Source organism: Protopterus annectens, chromosome 5.part0 (genome assembly GCF_019279795.1).
Source record: "Protopterus annectens isolate FY-2018-M chromosome 5.part0, PAN1.0, whole genome shotgun sequence".
Classification (NCBI taxonomy): domain Eukaryota; kingdom Metazoa; phylum Chordata; order Ceratodontiformes; family Protopteridae; genus Protopterus; species Protopterus annectens.
The window spans coordinates 1,016,089,844-1,016,109,874 of NC_056735.1; positions in this window are offsets into that span (position 1 = coordinate 1,016,089,844).

Sequence of the window (20,031 nt, forward strand, 5' to 3'; positions counted from 1 at the left end):
AATGTACAAGAAAGTAAACTGTTAGGTGTTATCATTGATAGCAAACTGAACTTTGACCTTCATATCCAACAAAACATAAAGTAGACATATAAAAAACAAGGACTACTTTACAGAACCAAATAATTCCTTAATACTCCAACCAAGATCACCCTGGCAAAAACTTTTCTCCTCCTATCCCTACTCTACGGTTGTTGTATACTAACTAATCTACAAAATGCGTTCAAAACTAAAATGGATCAATGTTACAATAAAATAGCAAAGATTGCAATAAATTCCAACTCCCGCATACATCACTGTAAACCAGTCCAAGAACTAAAACGTCTAGGACTATCAAACAGACTAACATATACACAGACTTAACTACAATACACAACTTAATCTATAAACCTACTGCCTGTCCTGCCTTAGGAAACCTAATCAAACAATACAAACCTAGCAGATCTCTCAGATCTAGTGATAAAAACCTACTTGAAATCTATGTTGTGCCTTTTGGCTTTTCCCGGTTAGGGGTCGCCACAGCAGAACTCTGGTCCGCTAATGATTGGCAGTAGATTTTTACGTGCCGAATTGCCGGCCCTGATGCACAACCTTCAATGAAGGTACGCCCATTCATGCATGTCTCCACACAGAAGACGCTCTAGCTGAGAATTGAACAGGACAACGTCTTACTGTGAGGCGACAATGCTTTCACAGCACCACCACTACAGTACTTGAAATCTATAAACCTCCTAATAACTCAGGGAAATCACTATACTCATACTCTGTTTCAAAATTATGGATCTCCCTCCCACCAAACATTAGCCTTACTCCTAGCTTATCTTCTTTAAAGCTTCCTTAAAAGAACACTTAAGCAAATGCACATGCCTACCTCCAGGCTAAACCCTCTTCTACTCCTCTATATTACCTCCTCATATAATACTAACTTCCCTCATCTAAAACTAATCTACTTCTAACATCAGTAACATTTTGGAAGTCAAGCCACCTTCTAACAACTACTGTAAGTACCTTCTCATCCCTGCCATTCTACCTGTACTTACCAAGGTCTAAGCAATCAGACTGACTGACTCCAGTTTGTTTCATAATAAGCAAGTACAGTCTAAGTAAATACTATCACCTCTAGAATGCCAATCATCTAAATACAAATGTATATAAACTACAAATGTGCAGTATGTATGTTAACTCCAAGTGTCCAGTATGACATGTTTTAGTATTATATAAGTAACAGTAAATGCTTGTTTCACTAATTTCCAACTTGTGAACATTTTATATATACAAATTTGTAACCATGTCATAAATGTGGAGCTTTTCTCCCCAGGCTTCCACTGAAAACTGGTTATGTAACCCAGACGGATCATCCCGGTAAACAAATGTCAAATAAATAAATAAAAAACATACATCTTATTGTAGTCATTCTTGGTGAAATAATCCTGCAGATTGATGGTTTATGCTAAAATGTAAGTAATGATCTAGTAACAATTAATTAACAGTCCTTCTGTTTCTTCTTAGAGTGAGAAATTAGCTACAGTTCAACTTAAAACAAGAATCTTTTTGTCTTTTTATGAAATCCTTGTATATTTCACAACCAATTGCCAGAGGTATATCTTTTTAATCCAAGGACTAGAATTCCTCTATATTCAGCTCTGGTCAGACCCAATGTAGAATATATTATGACCTTTGGCATGTACCTTTCTAGACACATTAAGAAAGACAAGAAGCCCAAGAAGTTACAAAACAAAAGACCCCTGGTCTCAAGGATCTTATATCCCATGCAAGATTGAAAATTTTGTCTCTGTACTCCGTGTTCTGTCTATTATAAACTCCTAATGACTGATACTGTGCCATTGCCGATCCTGTTTTTCTTGCCCACCTTTATTCAATAAGTTGAATAATGCAGCTAACACTAAAACCAAAAATCTTAATGTACATTATCAAATAAATGCAGCATGGCATAGGGAATGGTTCATCACCTAGCACTTTTCCATTGTTTACAATTTTACAACAACAAATCCTATGCTGTTAATTTAAAGGTGCCAGCTAATAACCAGCAGTCTATTGGCTGGGCAGTGTTAACAGCTCACAATTTGTATTTATTTGTTTATTCATTTATTTATTTACTTGCATTTGTTAAGCAGGATACAGTACTGATCACAAAGACTAATTTCAGTCTTACCAAAACAGTAGTAAATAAGGAAAGCAAGGAAACCAAAATAGGTATATACAATACTCCTGAGCACTATTTTCGAACAAGTCAGTGTGATTGTGTGATTGTCATTTATACTGTGATCATTTTCAAAAATGTAATGCTAGCCCAAAGCAACTATCATGTCTTTGCACTATAATGCCGTGAAGTAATAGGCACGAAAGAATGTGAGTCCAGACTTTTACACTTCATCATCTGTACCCATGTAGAAATGTTAAATAACAGCACTGTCCAAGGCCAAGAATACAGCTTCTATGGGACCTGCCGATATCCATGGTTGTGTTCTACATGAACTATAGAGTGAACTGGCATTTCACCTGTGTGCCCTGTTTAATCACAGCCTCAGCTCAGGCTTTGTCCCTACCGAATGGTGCACTGTTACAGTCATCCCTCTCCACAAAGGAGGAGCGACTACAGACCCAGGGAATTATCGCCCAATTAGCCTGACGAGTATGATATGCAAAGCTATGGAATGCATCATCATGGACCTAATAAACATGGATATAGGGAGTAAACCAAAAAATGCACCACCAGGGTTTCCGGACTCCACACAGTTTTATTTAACACAGATTGTTAAGTGCTTTCATCAATCCAGGTTAACGTCATCAGAACATTTACTGGCACCTGCTCAACCTTCATACCCACAGATACCCACATAGCCCTAATAAAACCACTCATCTTGCCCACAGTACCTAGGGAATCTCCAAACTCTGGATCCTACACAGTTTGGTTTTGTGAAGGGTAGTTCATGCCTGATCAACTTGGTCAACTTCTTTGAGTCAGTGACCAGAGCTGTGGATGAAGGCAAGGTGGTTCATACAGCTTACCTTGATCTGGCCAAGGCCTTTGATACCATTCCACACTCAGGAATCATAGAAAAACTCACTAAGCTAGGAATCAACCCCTATATCACTAGGTAGGTTGCAAACTGGCTCACAGATAGAACTCACAGTGTGAAAGTAGCTGACTCCAAGTCAAACTGATGACCAGTCACAAGTAGAGTCCCACATGGTTCGGTCCTGGGTCCTGTCCTGTTTGGTATCTACTTATCTGAAGTCCAGGCCAACACAAAGGGACTCTGGCTGACAAGGTTCACAGACAATTGCAAGTTGGGAGCTATTATTAACTCCCCAAGTGATGTTGACATCCTACAGAAAGACCTCAATGACACCAACGACTGGTGTTAGAACCATGGCCTTATGCTCAATGCCAAAAAATGTGTCATCATCCCCCTTGGGAAAAACCCAGTTCACTTGAATTACCACATTGATGGTAGTCCACTGAACATAGAAGATGTTATAAGAGATCTGGGAACACAGGTTGACAGCAACCTCTTGTTTGACCACCACATTGACACTATGGTCAGAAAGTCCTTCTATGTGGCACAACTCATTACTAAGGGTTTTACATCCAGGAAGAAAGAGGTCATTGTCAACCTCTACACTTCCCTCATTAGGCCAATCATCAAGTACAATGTCCCATGTGGCATGTACCTCACTAGACACCTGCAACAACTGGAGAGGCCACAAAAGTACATCACAAAGAGGATTCTAGGCCTTAAACACTTGTCCTATATAGACAGACTCAAAAAACTGAAACTATTCTCTGTCTCATATCGCCTACTTAGAGGCGATCTCTGCTTGACTTACAAAGCCATGTCTGACCCAGCTCTGTTACAAATGCTACAGCTAAAGAAATCCCAATCCCTCCACACCACATGCACCAGAGACCTCAACCTCATTACCACAATCAACAGAACATGCTGGAGGGACAGGTTCATAACCCAGGGACTGCCAATGCTATGGAATAGACTTCCCATACATGTCAAGCAGAGCACCTCACTGGCCCTCTTCAAGAGAAATCTTGATGAGTGGATGGGAAATAGAAAATTCACCCTGGGGATCACTCCAGTGGCTCTACTTGACAGAGGCACTAGGAACTAAGGTCGGGTGGCACGATGCCAGGGTAATCCTATGGGCTAGGCTTGTAAAGGCTCCAGGGCCATTAGCCTAGTACACACCTATGAACCTATAAGAGTAACTAGATAACCTTAACTTAGTAATTAGTTTGAAAGTTTTACCATGGACTGTAGTCAGACATTGCTGAAGAATCTTTTAAAAATCTAAAATTTAATAGTGAGCTTCACAGAGGTAAAGGATGACATGATTAATTACTGCTATAATAACATAGTAAATGTAATAGTTAATTTTAAGGCTAAAATTTCAACATGAAAGTTGCCACTGTAGCCTGAATGTAGTATGTTATGAAGGGCTAAAATTTCCATCTACTGAATACTTCCCAAGAATTATTCTCTAAATACCCCAAATTATACCACACATGTATTGCTTCGCTATGGTTTTTCCTCTCTCCAGCTCTTACACAGCTACTTTGACTGTCATTGCTCCCCCTTGTTTTAGGTTAAAAATATCTTCCTGCAGTACAAACTGCAAGATGTTTCACTTGTAACATTTTGCTAAAGACTACTGATCTGTTTTTATTCTTGGAAAGCATTTCTCTGATTGTTTATGCTAGTGAAAGAAGCCACCCTGACAGGATGGGTTTAAGACACTCCTTTTTTAAATGGCTGCACACTCATCCCCATTCCCATCCCCCTGCACAGTTTCTGCCTTGGCCCTGTGATATCAGTACTCAAGGGCATCATTTTCAAACAAGTCAGTGGAGTAGATGATCCCGTGACCGTTCTCTATCCTGCCAACTCTTTAGACATTGAGTTTTGTCTTTCTGGTATTACAAAGCACAAACATGTCACATAACTGTTTATTTCTCCAGTAAATTGCATGAATGTTGATAAATGAGTGCACAAACTATATTACAGTGAATTACAGTACTGAGAACTGTCTTGCATTTGTTTTTAGAACACTGCATGCATGGTCTTTTCTCTGCTTATTTCTTTCTGCATGCTTCAATTTTGAGGAAATTCTAAGTGCTGCCTTACTTACATGCTGTTCAGATGGGGCTTACTGTTAACCAAGCATGTTACAAGATTGATCAAATGATACGTGTTGCCTTATCAACATGCTGGATAAGAACTGCTTGTTCTTAACCTAGTGTGTTGATTGATACTTACCGATGATTTCATGTCCTACGGCTACAATTTACAATAATTGAGTTTTCAATATTTCTTTGGGCTGTAAGGTGTAATTAGATCTGCAACTCTTGAAAGCTTCTCAATTGCAGAGATGTTCATAGGTTTATAGATTCATAAGAAGTTACAAGGCTAATGACCCTAGGACCTTTACAAGCCTAGCTGTGTAAAAACCTGTTTACCCAAATTGACCATAGTTAGATCGTCATTGTCAGCAGAGCAATTCTATGATTAGCACTGACTACCCCTGTCTATGAGAAACATAGGTGCCACCCCAGGAGTGAATTATGGTCACCCATACAGTTGTCAAGGGTGCACTTAAATAGGGTCATTAGGAGCTCTGCTTCACATGAAGTGTGACCTTATTCCAGAGGAGTGGCAATCTCTGGAGATATATATGTCTCTCCAACATGTTCTGTTAATGCCACAGGCCAGGTTGAGATCCCTGGAGTGAGTGACTCTTTTTCCATTAGATTTGAGAATGTGCAGCACTTCCATTAAGGCAGAGTCAGAGACTGCTCTGTAGGCCAGGCACAGGTCGCCTCTCAGCAGCCTGTATGATAAAGAGTACAGTAACAGGGCTTTCAGTCTTTTCATGTAAGTCACATTTTGGAGGCCCTGGATTCTATTGGTTAGAAACCTCTGTGGTGTCTCCAGTTGCTACAGGTGTCTAGTGAAATACATAAAGAAGGAAGCATTGTACTCAATTAGTGGTCTGATAAGGGTTGAGTACAGCAGAGCTGTAACATCCTTAGTCTTGGATGTGATGCCCTTATTTATGAGATGCACAATGTAGAAGGCTTTCCTTACCATTATAGACACATAGTGATTGAAGTTTAGATTGCATCAACCTGTGTTTCCAAGTCTTACACCACTGGGTTTGAGCTTAGAGGGGTACTATCTATATCAAAATTAGCAGGGGCTACTTCTTTGCCAAAGTGGACAATGAGGCATTTTTTTTTTGCATTTAATTTTAATCCATGACTTTGGCACAAATCATTTGTCTGAGTCAGTCCCTTCAGTAATATTTTTATATTATTGGGGGACTCAATGATTGCACCTAGTTTGCAGTAATCTACAAACTTGGTAAGTCACAGGCCAATTACTTTCACCTGGACCTCAGAGAAATAGATTCTATACAGCAGAGGGTCCAGCACAGATCTGGTCTACTGGTGGAGGTGAACTCCCCATCTTTGTCAGTGTGCGTTCTGTCGGAGAGCCAGTAGTGCATGGGTTAAGCTCCAGCTGGGAGAGTTTCTCAATGATCTCTGAGTGGGAGATTGTGTCAAAAGCCTTGGCTAAATCAAGATTGGCAGTATGTACTGCTTTGCCCTCATCCAGGGCTTTTGTGATATTCTCAAAGAAGTCCACCAGGTTTAATAAGCAATATCTACTCTTGATCAAACCAAACTGGGTTGGATCAAGAGCATGAAGGTCACCTGTGTCCTTGTTGATAAGGTCCATGCTGATTCTTTCCAATACCTTGCAGATAAGGCTGGTTAGGCTTATGGGATGATAGTTTCTTAGGTTGGTTGATGGACCTGTTTTGTGCAGAGGGATTACAATTGCTGTTCTCCACAATGCCAGAACAAAGTCAGTGCTCAGGCTATGGTTAAAAACAGTGTCGAGTAGTTCAACAAGTTCTTGTTTTAGATTGTCTAATAAGCAGCCTGCAATGTTATCTGGTCACACAGAGGCCATGTTTTTGGCCTTGGAAAGTGCTTGTATGACCTGTTCTTTGGAGATACTTAGTAGTGGACTGGTGTTTGGAATGCTTTGGGGTATATCTGGTGGGGATAGGGGATGAAGTTATTATCAAATCTATCAGCTAGCAGGCTGGCAATTTCCTCAGGTTCAGTTTGAGTGGTATTGTCCACTATAAGCTCGGCCCACAGCTGGGCATTCCCTCTTAGGTTTCAGATGTAGCTAAAGAATGCCTTATGGTTGACTTTATCTAGGGATGCTAATTTAGTCTCTTAACTAGTCTTAGATGACTTTACAAGATATCTGATTTGCTTCTTCAAGCTGTGGATGGTATACTTCCTCTGTTGAGTAATGTTCTTAGGTGTCAGTTAGTTCTTTTGTTATATAACTTATTTATACGTTTTTGTTTTGGCAGGACCTGGTTTTAGTCTTGTCAGATACACCTGAGTAAATGCATTCATTTAAGTGGCTATATAGGGCATTCATGTACTTTTCTGCAAAAGAGTTATTGTAGGCTGTGTTAGCAGGGGTTTGACACTTTGTATACCATCACTTACTAGACTATAGTTTGCTTTGGAGAAATTTTTCTTTTTTTTTTTTTTGCTTCTGTGGGGGTGTCAGGTCTGATCTTTACTTCAAATGAGACTGATTTATGGTCTGACCTTATCAGGAAGAGCAACACACAGGAGGGTAAAGCAGTGACCCCCCCATGTTGGTGAGCAATAGGTCTAGGACATTTGAGCCCCTTGTGGGGGTGCAGACCAACTGTTTCAGGGCATTTGAATTAACAAAATAAAGGAACCTCAGTGAGATCATGTTTGTGTTCATATAAGTCACCCAGTTGATGAAAGGATAGTCAAAATCTCCCATGACCAAGGTGTTTGGCTGTACACTGAGCAACGCTAGCAAGTCCAAGTGGGCGGTGTGCTTCTCCTTGTTCATGGTGGGGATCTGTAGCTAGCAATTATGTGGTAGGGTATTTTTCCTATAGTTATTTAGACTTGGAGTATTTCAAGAGAGTCATACTGTTTCACCAGTCTCGTGGTGTATTTGGATTTAATGAAGGTGGATATGCCTCCAACTTTGGTTCTTTCACAATGTTTTTGAGGTCTGAACATGTGAAAGGTATTGTATCACAAATTTAGACCTCATTGTATGGTGGAAGTTCTCTTTGTGGCCTTGAACGAAGTCTCAGTGACTGCACAGACATCAGCATCTTCCAAGGTGAGGAGTGCTTCCAGGGAGTGCAGTTTACTGTTTAGGCTCCTAGCATTAAGCAGCATGACCTTGAGTTTGTCTCTATTGGATTTCTTTACGTCAGAAGTTTTGTTGCTTTGACATTGCCTAAAAAAGGCACTATGGGGGAAACAAGTATTTTTGCCAGTATTCAAAACCCTTGAGGAGACAGGGTGAAGGTCATTTCTGACAAAACAGCATGGATTGTTGACCATATCTTCCCAGGCTGTCAGATAGTGGATCCTCCTGGAGTGACAGCAGAAGCTAAACCAATTATTGAAATCAATCATTTTTTGCCTGTATTGTGGCATCATCCTAAGTGAAGATAGAATGACGCTTAGAGCTAGGGACATACCTCCTGCCTGGGACACATACTCTGTGAGTTCAGTCATGCCTCTCTTCATATAGTCCAGAGAGGAAAGTCTCAAATCATTCACTCCAACATCTACTATGAGAGAGACCTAATGGTAATTGCTGATGACTGACGTGAATGTGTGCATGATTTGATGGATCCTAGCACTTGACAGGCAGCTGATTGTGACCTTCTCCTTGTCCAACTTGGTGAGGGGGAACATCTGTGTGTGCCTCACTAATGAGTCATCTATGACTAGAACATTAGGTTTTGAGATGTTTTGTCTTAGGGCCTTACTTGCTGAGACACTGATATGTGTGTTGTTATGTGTACTGGTGGATTCTGTTTATGTTCCAGTATGTGTATTGTTTGCGCTTGGGAGGTCTCTGATCTTTTGGTAGGCTCTTAGTGATTACCTCCACGTATGTGGTTTTATGTGTCTTGACTTTATCTTGTGTGAGTGGAGAGGTGTGTGTGCTTACAATCTGTTTGATGTCTTGTTTATTGTTATATCAGTGGACTAATTCTAGTTTCATGGTATAGTTACATCATGGCTTGGTTTAGGAGCAAGCGTTTGTCAGTATACATGAGGCAATTGCTACATTGCTTCGGGATGTCCATGTCAATCAGACTGACTGGAGAAATGTTGGGAAACTGACTGTCCATAGTAGCAGGTAATTCTTAAGTCCTAATTTCTGAGAGGGCAAACTAGATAAGCTATGGCTCCAAGATTAACAAGGGGACTTATTCTACGGAAGATCAGGGGTGAAAAGTGGACCGATGCTGCTCAGTGCTCAGCTGAGTTGCCTGCAGACCTTCTGGGAACCTGGGAGGGTTTCACTGACTGGTGTCCAGGAAAAATAATTTTCTAGGTGTTTGCGTCTATACAAGGCCCCACTAACCCGCATTGTGTGGTGACCAGCTACGCCCAAATGTGAGGCTATATACAGTCAAAATTAAACAGTTTTAACCTATTCTGTCAATAAGAAATCACACAATGATCCTTTCTCCAGCAATCCCCAGCTCAGACAAGGCTATGTCCACACTCTTCTACCACAAGGGTGCAGGGGAGCTCTTCTTCATGTATGTTGGCTGGATTGAGTTCAAGTATATGGAAAACAGTCTAGATTCAGCAAGTCTGCATCTAGTCTATGCTACCTACCTAAGCAATATTTCAGTGTAAAAAAGCACAGGCAATAAGCAGGCACAAACACACAAATTAATGCAGCAAAACAGTAAAATACAGAAGAAAAAGTGCAGATCAAACTTAAAATAAGCTTAATTTTTTGTTCTTAGCTTTGGATGGCTTGGATTCAAGTAGAAACACTCTGGACCTCTGCCAAAGGATGCCAAATGCAGAGCAGCTCTGGTTAATTGAGCCAAATAATAAGCAAATGCGAGGCTTATATACAGTCCAAAAGGAATTCATACATTGATCCTTCCTCCAGCACTCCTCAGCTCAGACAAGGCTATATCCACACTCCTCTGCCACAGGGGTGCAGAGGAGCCCTTCTTAATTTAAGATGGCTAGATTTGAGTTCAATTGTATGAAAAATAGGCTAGATTCTAATGTCTGGATCTAGTCAATGCTAATTAAGCAATATTTCAGTGCAAAACAAGTGCAGGTAATAAATAGGTACAAATAGTAAAATCAGTCAAAAGGCACAAATTAATAAAGTAAAACAGTAAAATACAGATGAAAAAGTACAGATAAAAGTTAAAATAAGTTCACTTTATTGTTCTTAGCTTTAGATGGCTTGAATGTTACACGGCCATTTTTTTCTTCTTTGTTCCATTGTGTATTTCTTTATCATAGCTGAATATTGAAGGTAAACACTATGGCCTCATAACTGCCTGCCCTTTAAACAGTGACCAAGAACTTAGCAAAACAGAGAGAGAAAGCAAGAGGGTTTTATCCAGCTTCTTCTATAATCATCAGTGGCAATTGTATAGTGGCATCCCAAATGCACTCAATGAACTACCTCTCCTTGAACTCAGCAGAATAGTTTCAGCTATCCTAAATGATCTTGTGCCACACAAATCCAGAAAAGTCAAAACGAATACAGCAACATGGCTGACCTAAGAAACAAAACAAGTCATGAACCAAGGATACAAGGCTTAAAAATGCAGTATAAAACTTGGGCCACCCCACAACAACACTAAAGGTGGCTCAAAAATAAAGTAAAATACAGGATTAAAACAGATACATAAGATTACTGCAAAAACTCTAATAAAAAAATAAATCAAAGCAAACCCAAAACCTTCTTGTCAGCCATGTATCAACTCCTAAAACCAGGACATACTGCACAATCTGCTGTGTCGGTTAGACAGCATAGCAAATCAATTAAACACTCATTGTATACATACACTAGTATTACTATTTAACCAGAATACTCCATACTCCCAGGCTACCACTTCCCAAGTAGACATCACAATAATAAACTGCCCCTCAAACATGTGTCTGTATCCGGCATTAAGTGATGCCTTTTTAAGCTAAAACCAACATCTACAGTCCCAGACAGTATACCAGCTGAATATATCAGATTGGCACTGATACCCTAGCATATTGAATTCCCGTCTTAATAAATAGCTCCATCACTGAATGCTGCATATTCCTACATTGTTGAAAAAAATCTTACATTTCACAACTAAATAAAGAAGGCACCTCTACAAACATCTCAGACTTCAGACCAATAGCTATTCTATTTGTTCTGTCCAAAATGCTTAGGAAATTCAATCCAATCCAATTCCAGTTACTCCATTAAATCACTGAAAATAAACTATCACAGCCCCAGTGCAGCTTTTATCCCTACTATAGTATTGCCGCTGCACTAAATCAGTCTATCCACACTCTAAACCTATAGAGAAATGTCAGCAATCTGGTATCTGCACTCTTCCTAGACCTACCAAAATATTTAATTTAGGATCCCACTTAAGTTATTACACAAACCATCTACTATAACACTTTCTAGCCCATCACTTCCCTAGTTTCACATTACCTATCCAGGAGATGTCAGGCAGCTAAATGGCAGAGGTAATTCACATCCTTCCTTTCCATAACTTCTAGTGTTCCTCAAGGGGTCCTTCCTTGAGCCTCTACTTTTAATATAGTCACAAATGGCCTGTACACAACAACTATGCAAGCTGGTAATCAAAGTGTAATGAACCATCCAGTATGTGGGTGATATTACTTTGATTTGTCATGCCCAAACCCTGAAAAAAATTACAAGAAAGAACCTATGATCCCTTTACTACCACAAAAACATGACAAACAGCAATCGATTACTTTTAAACCCTAAAAGAAAGAAATCTATTGCATTTATAAAAGCAATTGGCTGCACAAAATTACTTTTCAACATAATGTCATCAAACAGTATAAAACAGCTTGTTACTCTCATCAAACTTATATGCATAATCACAGATGAAAACATAAAAATAAGCCTTCATATAAAACAAACAGTTGAATGAAATTACTCAACTCCTGCTATAGATATCAAACCATATCTAACTGATTAAGTTATGCTAGAAAGCACATTGCTTCAAGCCACCTGCTTCCGGTACTACTTTATGGTACTACCATTTCACACAGTTACAATTTACTCAGAAAGGTAAACTAGTGCAGTGCTATAATAAAATTAATAAATTCAGGGATAATTTACCTAATTAAGCACACTATTGTCTTGTCCTGAAACACTTAAACTGGACATAATTACAACACTACCTAACCATCTCACAGCTAGTGACCACTCACAATCTCAAACTAGAAAATTGTCAATCTCTAAATGGTGTTACCACATACTATACTACTAACAGAATTCTGTACTGTTCAGACAGACATCAGCTGCTAGTAACCAAATCAAACAACTCAGCACGACACTGCCTTAGCTACATGTATAAAATGTTGAAATTCATCCCTGCTCCTCTCAGACAAATCAACAATTTAAAATCTTTTAAACTGCAACTTAAAAAAAATACCTAGCAGACTCCTGGCTGTGGTCTTGTACTTATTCATGATAACCCCCACCTTATGTCTTCTTACTACAGGTAACATCTCCCATATTTCTTCTCATTTTTTTCCCCTAATGACCAAAATCTGTTGCCCTCTCTCTGTCTCTCTTTCTCTCTGTCTCCTTTCTCTCTATCTCTCAAGGTCAAATAAAAAAAGTAATTGTAAACTAATTCTTGTTAACAAAAATTTATTATTACAATCACTGACATTTTTGCTGTATTACTACAGAATATTCTTCACACAGCTGATTTTGTGAATCAGAGGTTTGCACATAGATGACCATTACCATTAATGATATAATGTAATAAGAATAAAACTCTTTATACTGTATATTGAAAAGTGAATGCATCCCTGTACATTGTATGTAAATGTTGATTATATTGTAATCCTTTGGTCTAAACAGAGATGTTTGCCATGGTGTACATGCATATGGTCGTCTGGTGAATGGTCGACCGGGTATGGGAGAAAGGAGTGCGGCAACATCACAAAACTGCGATTGCAAGTGCTGTGAATCGCAAAATCTTGTCCCCTTTTTGACCCATGTTAGCACTTGTTTTACGGTGTAGAGCAGTTAGAAATGTCAAATTCAGAGATTTTACAACATTCCAACTGTTCTGCTTTATGAGATTCATGGAGAAAAGTCGTTTAAATGTATGTTCGAGCAATGTGCGCTCGACCATATGAATGTAAACCATTTGCCATGTATACTCTATGTATGTCGTATGAATGCATTTATTCATCAGGTGGAACTTTTTTCCCCAGAACTTTACAGAAAGTGGGATTTATTACCCAATCAGACATTACCAGCTATCAGATGTAATAAATGAATAAATAAGTTCATAAATAAATACATAATTATATAGTATAGTAAAGAAATTAGGATGAATTCACACAAAAGCAATTAATATTTGCAGAATGTAGAGAAACAGTCACACAAGTGTAGCAATGTAAAATGAATGTATATATAAATAATTCTATATCTATATCTCTATATTGATATATAAACTAGGCATATTGTTAGTTCACTTACCACGGGACCTAATACCATCAAGGACTCAAACACTTTCTGAGCACTTCTTTGTTCTCAAGCTAATCCCTTTAAAATTTTCTTTCTGTTCCTCCTGCTGTAGCCTGCTGGTACTACAAGGCTGGTTTAACATAAATAGGGTGACTACAGCTATGCAGGACCTGTAGCTGTCACTCTCTCTCTCTCTCACTCTATATATATATATATATATATATATATATATATATATATATATATATATATATGCATACAGATAGCGCTATATACACTGTAGTCAAAGTGACTCTTGCTTAATCTGCATCTGCTAGTAATTTCATAAGAAAATTATTAGAAACTAGACTGGTTAGCATTGTCGCCTCACAGCAAGAGGTTCTCCGGTTCGATCCTTGGCTGGGGTGCCTTCTGTGCGGAGTCTGCATGTCCTCCCTGTGGTCACGTGGGTTTTCTCCGGGTGCTCCGGTTTTCTCCCACATCCCAAAGACATGCTGCAGCTGGATTGGACACTCTAAATTGGCCCTAGGTGTGTGAGTGTGTGTGTGCCTTCTGTGGAAGGTTGGGCGCCGGGCTGGCAACTCAACACTGCAAAACTCCACTGCCAATCATGAGCGGACAGGTGATCCGCTGTGGCAACCCCTAACCAGGAAAAGCCGAAAGAAGAAGAAGAAGACAGGGGGAGTAGAGCAAGATTTTATATAATGTGTCCACAATGAAGAAACTTGTATGAAGTATTATTTTGAAGATAATTATTAGTTGGGTGCAAAATTTTTTGGTATGAACATATTTCTTTGAGTCAGCAAGTATATTCTTGTACTTTAGGCCTTATAAAGAGAAGCAATAATATGTGCATTGAAGTTTAGTTTTAGAAGCCTGTAGGGTATGGCCAGGGTAGCTTTGATTTCTATGGATATAGGAAGATGACCCTCTTATTTCTTTGACTATCAATGAGGAAAGTGTGTCGCTGTGTAGGAGTTGGAAATTTATGAGTAGGAGAACAGATCAGATCTCTGACTGGGAGCCATTTTGTTTTTTGTAGTCTTGTGTAGTAGTGCTAATGGGTTGGGATTGTGTAATAAACCTACAGATCCTGTTGGTGATTTAATTATCGTGGAGTTTCTTTTTGAGGCATATGCCATTAACAGGAGTCCATATTCTACCTGGGCTAGTAAAATGTGTTTGCTTACTGCAATTCTGGAGTATTTGATAAAAAGAGGGAGGCTTTGTTGGTCCAGAATAATAGTGGGTTTTCTATGTGTAGGTTGATGTTAATGGATGGTTCTATCCAAATTCCTAGATGTTGAAGTGATGAATTTTCAACTATAGTTATTGTGACCAAAGATTAAAAATCCTAAGGGGATTTTCTTTAGCTTAGTTCCAAAGAGCATCATTTTTTGGAAGCGTTGGAAAGAAGTTTTTTGTTACTGATCCAAGTCTTAAAAGTGAGAAAGTCAGACTGTTGTTTACTTGAAATGATTGATATGGACTTGATACAGTGGCATAGGACTATATCATCAGCCTAAAAAGTAAGAAAGGTGTGATAGGTCCAAGGATAGTTTGTTTCTGCAGATGCAGAAGAGAAGGGGAACAAGGATAGACATTTGTGGTACTCTTTGTTTAGTTTTGGCTAGAAGTATGAAGGTTGACTTGACATTGATAGCTAGAATGATACTTAACAAACTAGCATAGTACATCTGGAGTAATGGCTATGTCAAGTAGGTGGTTTAGTAGCAGGTTGTGATCTGCTATATCAAAGGTTTTGGACAAATCTATAAGTATAACATCAATAACCAAAGAACTCACAATGGGAAACCAACAAAAAAAAAAAAGACAAATACTGCATCACGGATATGTATTCAGTAGGGTTTATTCAACAACTAAGCACTTTTCACCTAAACAACTAAAGGCTTCATCACTTAAACAAAGCATTTCAAAAACATGTTAAATACCCTGGCGTTTTTGTAAAACAACCAATGACATAATCAATTAATTAAAAACTCCCACATCAATTATTTAAATAAAATTAAAAAAAAATATATATATATATATATATATATATATATATATATATATATATATATATATATATATATATATTTATATATATATATATATATATATATATATATATATATATATATATATATATATGATCTGATAAAAATGTTCTAAAGATTTCAATCAATCAACATTTTCCACAATCTCTGGAAAAAAAAAATAAAAATACACCATAAGTTTTGATCAAAAGTTAAGTATGTATATATTAATAATTTATGTTTCTATATGAATTTACCTATAATGCACATTTAATTACCTACATAAGCAATGCGTTAAAAATGAATAAACAAATGAAAGTAAATAAGCAGTACTGCCTAAACTGTTCCAGCTCTAATTTTAAGAATTCCAGGAATGGAACAGTTATCATTTATACCTGGTTTATTAGTTGCATCTAAACCTCAATGCCATAACGTCTCCTTATATTGCAAATTGCTCTCACTGTCCACTCCTTTCTCATTAACAGGATTATTTTGCCAATAATAAAAAATAAAAATATTTTAACATTTGTATATTTAATAGAATGTCTAAATAAAGCATTCACAGACCTTTTGTTTTTAATGTCATTAACATGTTCCCCAATGCAATCCTTTAACCTTCTAATGGTTTTTCCTATGTAAAATGCTTGACATGCTATACATGAAACAAGATAGCCCATCATGTTGGTGTTACAGTTACATCTCCCAGGACAGCTCATAGTGTGATTGTAGCTTTCCACAGTCACATATGACTCATCATTTATGTATTTACAGAACTTACACATACTGCACTTTATCATCATTGACTTATTATAATTTATATTAGATTAAGAATTACTTTCTAGGCAACCTTTAATGTTCTTGCCACTACTGTAAACAATTTGCGGGCAGCTACCTAGTCTGATCCTAACATCAGGCAGAAGTGCCATGTTCCAAGTAATTCTAAGCATTCTAAAAAGGCACTATCAAGGCATATGCTTTATTATCCCTTTCATAATGGGTTTTTGAAAAATCTTTAGAACAACATCAGACCACAAGATAGGGGCAAATCGTTGGATTTCTCCCTTTTTACTTCATTGCTATTTTTTGTAAAGTAGATGGAGATCTTCTTTCTTTGAACATATTTATTAAACTGTCAACTTCAGTCGAAAATATCATATCAATAGTAACCAACCCAGACAACTGAACCATTTGTCCTTTAACCACACTCTTTTTTTCTGGAATGGGGGTGACAACTATTAAACTTTAAAAAGGAATTAGAAAAAAAAATATTCTTATGGTAAATGGTAGATAAAAGCCTGTTTCCTTTTTTTTTTTTTTTTTTTTTTGTATAAGCAAACATCCAAATAATCCATCTGGTAACTATCCATTCTGTAAGTGAATTTCAAAGAGATAGTTCCACATAAATAGTCTATAAAAGGGGGAACTAATTCTTCCTTCTCTTTCCAGACTATTAAAATCTCATCCAAAATTCTAAAATATGAGATGACATGGACAAAAAAAAGAGGTTGTAAAGACAAACCTCTTTTCCCATTCAGCTAGTACCAAGTTAGCTTAAATTGGTATGCACATCCAAATAATCCATCTGGTACTGTATCCTGCACTTGGCATCCATAGCAACACCAGAGGTTTTGATGAAACAATTCACCTTCAGAATAGATTAGATAAAATGATTGCAAAGTACAATCTCCATAAACTCTAGTAATAAATTAACTTTAGAGTTTGTCAGTTTGTCATCCTGAAGTAGTGCTTCAGTAAACAATTTTAATCCAATAGATGGAGGTATAACAGAAAACAAGTTAACAACATCAATTGCTACCAACCATGTATCTTCCCTAACTTCTGTGGAATTAAGCAATTTCAACAGATGCCATGAGTACCATGGTATGTGAGGAATATTAACCAACAAATGTTTGCAGAAAATCAAAGTAGGCTGCTACAGATTCAGTTGTTGACCCCCCTAGCTGCAACAATAGGTCTTGAAAGGGGGGGGGTTCTATTCATTTTTGTGTATTTTCAGAATTCTGAATATTAAAAGTATAAACGGTTTTACAACCTTCAAAACTCAAACTCATGTTGTGTAATTGCACCCTGACAATGGGTGTCAGATAAAGAATAATCTATTTTGGCACATGCCACATTTATTTTATTCCTTGAGACTTTTATAATTTGTACCATCTTTTAAAATGGTTCATAATTACCACCCCTCCAACCTTGTCTGGCTTCATTACTCTCATATCTTTGTTAGAAAGCAATTCATACAGTACAGCCCTTTCATCTTGGGCCAAGTTGCCCATAACACCACTGTAATTCCTATGAAGACTCCTGATTTCATTTTTACAAATTTGTTCAAAAGTCAATATAGTAGGGTTTGAGAGCAGAATAAAAACACTCTTGTTCTTCAACATACTGACCTCATATATGTTAGAACCAAAAAACAGTTTCAGATTCAATAGTCTAGGATGTAACTTCAAATTGACTAACAGTTTTGCCACATCTGATTTAAATGAAAGTACAAAAGTAAACCCTTTCATTAATAAAGAATAATGAACAGGTGTCAATGAAACAGAGATCGAATTAGAAATGTTAAATCCCTGCTTCTGTCTATGAGAATTCTCAGTTAAGTGCAATAGCTGTTTTGTTCCTCACAATGCTGTATTGCTTGTTCTTCCTTCTCTGCCTTTCATTTGCTTCCCTCTCAGTGCCCCTTTAGCATCCAAGATGGTCCATTGGCCCTGGTGGTTTCCCTTCTGGTGGGCCAGTCTCTAGGACCTCCTCAAGGGAGGAAATTATAAAAAATTTACCATGACCAAGTGCCTCCAAAGTGTTCAGAATGTTTGATGGTAAACTAGGATTTGCATTATAGTCAAGAGCAGAGTCAAATTTGTTTAATAAGGGGGGGGGGTGATAAGCAGAGCTATCTGCATATTCCCTGGCATCCCATAAAAGTTTACGCTGTTTTTTTTATAGCACTTATAAGTTCTCCTTTGTCCATACCTAAGGAAATTTTGTCTGTTCGGGTTCATATGGCTGTTAGTCTGCTATGACCTGATCAGAATCCATGCTGATTAGAGGTGTTCTTGATACTTGATGTAGGATGTAATTTTGGTGTCAGTTTCTCTCCAATTTTACCTTGTATAGGAAGCATGGATATTTCATTGTACTGGGAGAGTTTGAATGGATTGTTTTTTTTTTTTTTTTGCATTTTTGTCCTGTTTTATCCTTTGTTGAGCAGGTTAGTCCCACTAGGCTTGTAGCATCTTCATAGTGGAGACCCAAAGTGGTAGTCATACTACTAGGGGAAATTTGGCAAGGTATTAGGGAGCTTCTCCTAATCTTCTTGATAACTGCCAGGGGATAATGGTACTTCCTTATTATAGCAACTTCCATGATAGTGGCCTTAAAACAGAAGTCGAATGAATGTCAAAACACTAATGCGTGCCTTCTTTATGGGATGGAGTATCCATCAATATACTGACCCTTACATTTGGGTAGTGAAAACTGTTGCATTGCCCCTCGGTTACTCTGCTTAGGAATGGCTACATACAGATGGAGAGCAAAACACTTTATTGAGCAGTTGCTAGCTGCAGTAGAAACAGGCTGAGTAGCCAACCTAAGATTAACTGAAAATGAGACCCTTATGTTTTTTTTTAAGGGTTCCTTTCCTATTACAGATTGTGTTTGCATTTAGATATTTCACAGAAGCTAGTAATACCATCTTATCACATTATTAATATTAATGACCAGAATTTTTTTAAATGTCCATTACATCTAAATAAAAGCTATAAAATCAGTGACTCCCATTAGAAAAGGTTCAAACTCCTTTTCTCTAGTGCAGTTGTACAGATTATCTCTTGTCCAAAAAGTGGTCAGAAATTGTGTGCGATTATGATGTCTTACTTGTATTTGTTTCAATTTATAACATTTTACAAAAGTAAAATCACAAATAAATTGGGTACTTCCTTATTGTGACAACCACAGATGCTATCGCCGGGGCCACTATAATAAGAAAGTACTAACAGAGAGAGAGGAGACTCTGAAAGCTACATTATGTTTTGTGCCGTTACACGACTTTTAAAGTACAGATTTTAACAAAAGCAAGTTGTTTATAAACTCTTTATTTTATTTATTTATTTAGTTTGTTTACTGGGTAATGACTGACTGGGCATGAGGCTCATTTTCAGTGGAGGCCCGGGGAGAAAAGCTCCATACATACAAATAGACAGTATCAAACAATCAAATTGAATACGTATTAATCAACAATGTACAAAGCAATTCAGTAAAGAAATTAGTTATATAACAATAATTGGCAAATAATTAACAAATAGATTAACACATTTAACAAAATTACTCGACTACCCCATACACTT